The sequence below is a fragment of the Petaurus breviceps genome, unplaced genomic scaffold, assembly GCF_028583685.1.
Source record: "Petaurus breviceps papuanus isolate PSGF00001 unplaced genomic scaffold, PetGlider_PUasm1.0 140, whole genome shotgun sequence".
Lineage (NCBI taxonomy): Eukaryota > Metazoa > Chordata > Mammalia > Diprotodontia > Petauridae > Petaurus > Petaurus breviceps.
The window spans coordinates 12,710,922-12,717,180 of NW_027185698.1; the positions used below are offsets into that span (position 1 = coordinate 12,710,922).

General features: G+C 38.5%; 1 pseudogene; it reads right to left on the reverse strand.

Moving 5' to 3' along the window:
- Positions 1-1,551: 1,551 nt before the first annotated feature.
- On the reverse strand, positions 1,552-2,154 carry LOC138151361 (BCL2/adenovirus E1B 19 kDa protein-interacting protein 3-like pseudogene; annotated as a pseudogene).
- Positions 2,155-6,259: the final 4,105 nt, after the last annotated feature.

Sequence of the window (6,259 nt, forward strand, 5' to 3'; positions counted from 1 at the left end):
TAATAAATATTAGAGATGAGTTTAGCATCTGATTCCAGTAACATGGATGTTTCCATTTTATCAATAAATTAACCAGTACTTACTAAGAACTTAGTATGTACTAGGCATAATACTCAGTGCTTGGGATTTCCATACAAAGAATGAAACAATTTCTACTTTCAAGGAGATCATACAAATATATATGAAATGAATACAAGTAATATAATTGCAAAAAATCCATATTAGTCAAATATAATTTAAGGCAGAAAGATACTATCAGTTGGGTCTATTTAAGCATGTATATATACATATGTACACACACATTTTTGTATATATACCTGACTTTCAAAATTATTTTTAAAAGTCTTAATTTTAAAAATTATTTTTGTTTCCATATATGCATAATTATAATTTTGATAATCCCTTTTATTTGGAAGTAAAAATGAAGGATTTACATAGTGCTTTGTGGTTTAAAAATCACATTTTATCTTATATATAACAATTTTAGATATTTTGGTCCTAATTGAAGGTCCTTCCTCTATCCTACCTCCCAACCTATAGTAAGTACCCTTTGCTCAATTTATAATTTTACTAAAGGAGACATTCTATGACCACTGCATCTCTGATCACTGTATTAAATTAAAAAATTATCAATTAAGTAAGAAGTAGGTACAAATCTCTTTAGGCTCTGAGGAAATTTATCCCTAACCCTAACCCTTTCACCACTTGTAAGTTTTGTTCCATATTACCTTGTTTTCATTCACTTTTATACTCCGAAAGTCTCTTTCTAAGAATATGCTTTTTGTTGTTCCCAGACTGTAAATTTCTAGGAAGACTGATTTCAGTGTACTTTTAAATCCCTTAATTTCATATAGTAAATTGATCTCAAGGTATTATTGTTGTTCAGTAATTTCAGACTCTTCAAGACCCTATTTGAGGTTTTCTTGTCAAAGATACTGGAGTGGTTTGCCATTTCCTTTTCCATCTCATTAAAAAAAAAAATTAATACTTTTTTTTTATTACCACAGTCTACTATTTTGGTATTTCTTTTTCTTGTTTTTGTTATAACTGTAAATTGTGAGCTTACAAGAGCTTGTCTTTGTCTTGAAAAATCAAGGTTTGACGGATTACTTGCTAACCTGCTCTCTTTTTTAAGGGTGATGGTCATCCTAAAGCAGTCAATATTTCTATGGGGATACTGTAGCTTTTAACTCAGGTGGGATTAAAAAGGAGGCAACAAACAGGGCTATGGCAAAAAAAAAAAAAATTACCTGCTGGTGGCATCTGCGTTGAAAAGAAGACTGCAAATTTCTAGACAAAGGTAAACCCTGTGAGGAAACCTCTGAGGGTCTTACAGGCCAAAAAGGGAATGACGTCATAAAAATGCCCCCTCCCCCCAAGAGTTCGAATAAAATACTGAATCCCAAGAGAAGCTGGTACGTGGGTTTCTACAAAGAAGGCCGAGGACTGGTGCATGCTTAGAATGGCCTAGAGGTCAAAGACTATTCTGGCAGGGATGGCCCTTCACAGCGCACGCGCACGCGCACGCGCACGGCCGGGCTCTCCAAACCCTCAGTAGGCGCTAGCAGATGGGGAACTCAGTCGTTTTCCAACATAGATGCGTAGTCCCAAAGCCAAAACATAAGGGATGAACAGCGACGGAATGCACACTTTAATAAATTCTGCAGAGAAAATGCCCCCTTTCTTCATGGCTCCTCATACTTAACGAAACGGACTGTTTGGGTGGCGGCAGTGGAACTCCTTGGGGGGACCCAGTGCACACTTTTCTGCAAAGCCTCCACTTGCTTTTCTCCTTGTGCAGCTGCTTCTTCAGACTGAGAGCCATGGTCCCCGCCGGTGTGCATGTCCACATCAAACATTACCTGACCATCTTCTAGTGAGGAAGGGCCGTCACAGTGAGAACGGCCTCCGGCGCTGCTCTGGCCGGACTCGTGCGGGCTTCCTGGAGGATCTTCTCCCCGTCTGCGCTGTGAATGGAGGCCGAGAAGGGCACGTGCTCCAGACCCCCGTTGTTTCCATTTCCATTCGCTTCATTGCCTTTGCCGTTTTCATCTGGAGCTCTACCCAGGAGCTGTTGAGGCCCGCGGGCGGGCGCCCCCAATGTTGTTGTTGTTGGGCAGCGGCCAGCATCTGCTCTACCAGAGAAGAGGGCATGGTCTGGAGGTTCAGCGGCGGCGGAGGAAGCTTCAGCGCAGTCTCTGGCTCTCTGGCGGAAACACAACAAGCCCAGCCTCACCCCACCCCACCCCCGTTCCCAGCCCATTTTATAGATGAGGAAACTGAGGCAAACAGGAAAGATGACTGCCCTGAGCTAGTCACAGCTAGTGAGTGTCTGAGGCCAGATTTAAGCTCAGATCTTCCTGACTCCAGGTCTGGTACTCTATTCGCTGTGCCACCTAGCTGCCCTTGATCTCAAAGGATGAGGTACTTCATAAATGCTTAGTCAATAACTGAGTGCTGTTAGCAGTACTGTCAAATAGATTGACTTGAAACACTTCTGCATAGTATAAGATTCCACTTAAAATATTTTTCTGACTTTTTATAATCCCTTCTTTTCCCCCTTTATCTCTTCCTCATTTGTTGCTTTGTTCCAGTAAACATCTTATCTATAGATGCTATTCCTCTTTTAACAATGGCTTTTGTGTAATACTAATCAACTATGCCTTGGGAATTGGGGCCAAACTTCTGTTCTCTTGAAAATATTGAATCTTTAAGCCCACCCTCGACACCAAATCCTTTCCACAGATTGTTAACAGATCATTACCACTAGACCTCCTGAAGGTTGACAGATAATTGACTAGCTGCTTGAGTCTCCTCGCTATTCCTCCCTGGCTTTTCTCTTTCTTTTCCTTATGTTTATTTCACATTATAATTGGAACAGTGGTGATCAGGGACCATGTTTAACCATGTCCTTTGTGTACTGTCTAGCCTTGTAGACATTCATATGTGTATTAATAATCATGATAAAAGATCATGTAATACCAGGGGGCCGATTCTGTGATCTTTGACCAAACAAACATCAGTGGAAGTTTTTACTTCAGTGAGTCTGTCTCTTCCTCAGCATATAAACGAAACTGCCATTATTCCACCTGGGTCAACACTTGTTAAAAATTCTCTTTCATCTCTACTCTCTCTCTTATTCTGAGGGTATCATGCTGTGTAATTTTTACCATCACATGCTGCAAAGTTTTTGTGGATACCCAAAAATATATGCATATTATTTTACAATCTACATAATTTCATGAAAGCTATCAAAGTGATCTGCATCTTTTTCAATCCATTTGTGAGTTTCATGGAATTGGAATATATGTGTGTAGGAAATGTATATTTCATATATGTATGTATTTATGTATTTAGTTCTGTTCTTCTTTACTTTGTTCACACTATTCCCAGGAATACTCCTCAATCCTTACACATTTCTACTAGTTGAAAGACTGCTGTCCCATCAAATAAAAGCTCAAATGCTACTTTCTCTATAAAGGTTTCCCAGATTACATCAAGGTGGCTATAATTCCTTTCCATTTCTGGAATGCATGCACCCTTTTTTTTTACCTCTCCCAGTAAAATCCCGGGCATCCTTCAAAGTACAGGTAAAGACAACTTCTTATGGGAATGCTAACATGATCCAGATACCCCAGCCACCTGAAAGTGGGGGTATTCAGGGAGGATTAGTACCTCTGGTGTGAGAGAGTGTCAAACCTTTCTCAGGGCTGCTCATCTGCCTTTGGTGTTCACCCTCACCTGTAACATAAGCAATGTCCATATGCCAGTGAACTCTCAGCCGACATGCTAAACCAGTTTGAGGATAACCAACAGACCTCAAACTGATTGATGAGTTAAAGGGATATCTACCTCAAATATGTGAAAACTTTCCTAGAGGCATGGGCAGATGAGAACAGTTTGTTCTAATAGCCATGAAGATGACTGAAACAGGTGCTGTGGAGCATTTAGAGCTTAGTTATCAAAGATGTCAAGGTTGTCCACTATATCCTGGGCCATCACTAGGCGTCTTGACTTTTGATCTGCCATTGGACTTAGATTCCTCAGGAAAAGAGTCAAGCTGAAGAACTTCAGCAAACTCTGCCTCACTTAAATTCAATTAATGTACAAGTCAAGACATCATCCAGTTATGTCATTGGTGCTCTTCTAAAATGGACAAACAACAATGCCAATCACCTGCACATTATTTATGTCCTCATCATGAAATTACTTTTCAGTTATTTATATGTGCATGTTTTGCATATCACCAATGGAATGAAAGTGGCTTGATGGAATCAACTATTTTTGTGCTAGTTTAAGGGATGGGTGTAAGGTTTTTTTGTCACCAATTCCAATCACAATGCCCTTTACAAAGTAGGCACCTAACAAATGCTTCTTAAATTGAAATTTTAGAACTTTTTGGGTCTCTAATATTCACTTTTACATATTGGATTATACATATTTTTTGAAATGTCACCCATTCCCACTATAAATGAAGCCAATTGAGATAATTGATCTTTATTTCTAAGTGCCTAGAGAACATACTCCCCCCTCCCCACTGTTTCCAAGTATTCTTGTTCAGAGATCATTTACTTTTAGTTCTGTCTTTTATATTTTTGAAGTACAACTCCAAAATCTGACCATCAAATGTCCTAGCTGGTGCTCATAATTTCAAGCTACATCAACTATTTTGAATTAGGTTCAAAGGACTATAGATTTAGAGCTAAAAGAAATCAAGGTCCCCTTTTAGAGGTCATCTGGTCCAAAACCCCCTTTTTTTTTACAGATGAGGAAACTGAAGTCAAGAGAGATTAAGAGACTTATTCAAGGTCAAACAGTAATAAACAGAACCAGACTTTGAACTAATGCCTTTTGACTCCTGATTCTGTGCTTTTGGTTTTGTTTAGGAATGACATATATATATATATATATATATATATATATATATATATATATATATATATATTTTAAAAGCTCTGCAGCCAAAGCCTAGAACACAATATATTGTCCTCAGAAACTTGGAGAAATCAGTGGTGGGAAGTCAGTTGCTGCATAAGCATTGATTAATTCCCATAGGGCCTATTTGCTAAGATTAATGTGGTCATTGACTCCACTACCCAAAAGAGAAAAGATAACCTGTGCTTCCATGACCAAGTCGTTAAGAAATATGCACAGAGCAAAAATTATGCAGAGCAAAAAATGAGCTACTTAAGTTTCCACTCAAGGTTTTCTAGTGAGGCATTTGTCACAAAATAAGAGTTGAGATCAGAAAGGCTCTCCTGACCACATCAGCTATCTTACATGGGAGATCTCATTGGGAATCTCAGAGACAGAAGGGGTCTCAATGTAGCCCATAACTGATCTTTACAATATTATGGACAAAAGGTCTTCTAGCATCCTTTTGAAGTCCTCTAGTGATAAGCAACTCAATACCTCCCAAGGCATACAATTCCACTTTTGAACATCACTAAAACTTTTTGGAAATTTTTTCCCCTTTATGTGTGGACAAGATCTGCCCCTGCATTTCTACCCCACTCTTCCCAGGTTAAGGTGAAACAGAAAAAGTCTGACAATGTATTTTTATTCTGATTGCACTTCCAACTTCATATATGCTGGTACTTCTCTTACAGGTTACCTTGTATCTGTTTTCTGTGTACCTATACTGTGCATTTTGTGTCCTCTTTTACAATATCAGCTTCTTCAGATCAAGGACTCTTTAGATTTTGTCTCTTTTTCTTCCGAACCTGGCACAGTGATTAGTACATAATACAAGATAGTTACTTAATAGATATTTCCTGATTGATTGATTGATTACAACTAACTGCACTGCCCTTCACCTTGACAATGAAGAATGATGTTGCTTAGGTCAGATAATACCAGTATCTTCAAGTATTTCAAGCTCTTCCATAATGTAGTTAATTATTCTCCCTATACCTGTTATATTTCCAAGTGATACAACACAGAACAATTCCTAAAGGCTATTCACCCATATGCCTTTTTTTGTAACAAGTTTGTTGATTTTCCATTTTAGTGATGACATGAGAAACATGAGACTTAAAACACTAACTGACAATGTCAAGTCAAGGTGTCAATAAACATTTATTAAGTGCCTAATATTTTCCAAGCACGCAGACACTGAATTAAACCCTGGGGAGACAAAGAAAATGGTCTTTTATCTCAAGGTGCTCATAATTAATGATGAGGGGGGCATGCAAACAACTGTCTGTATGTCTATCTATCTATCTATCTATCTATCTATCTATCTATCTATCTATCTATC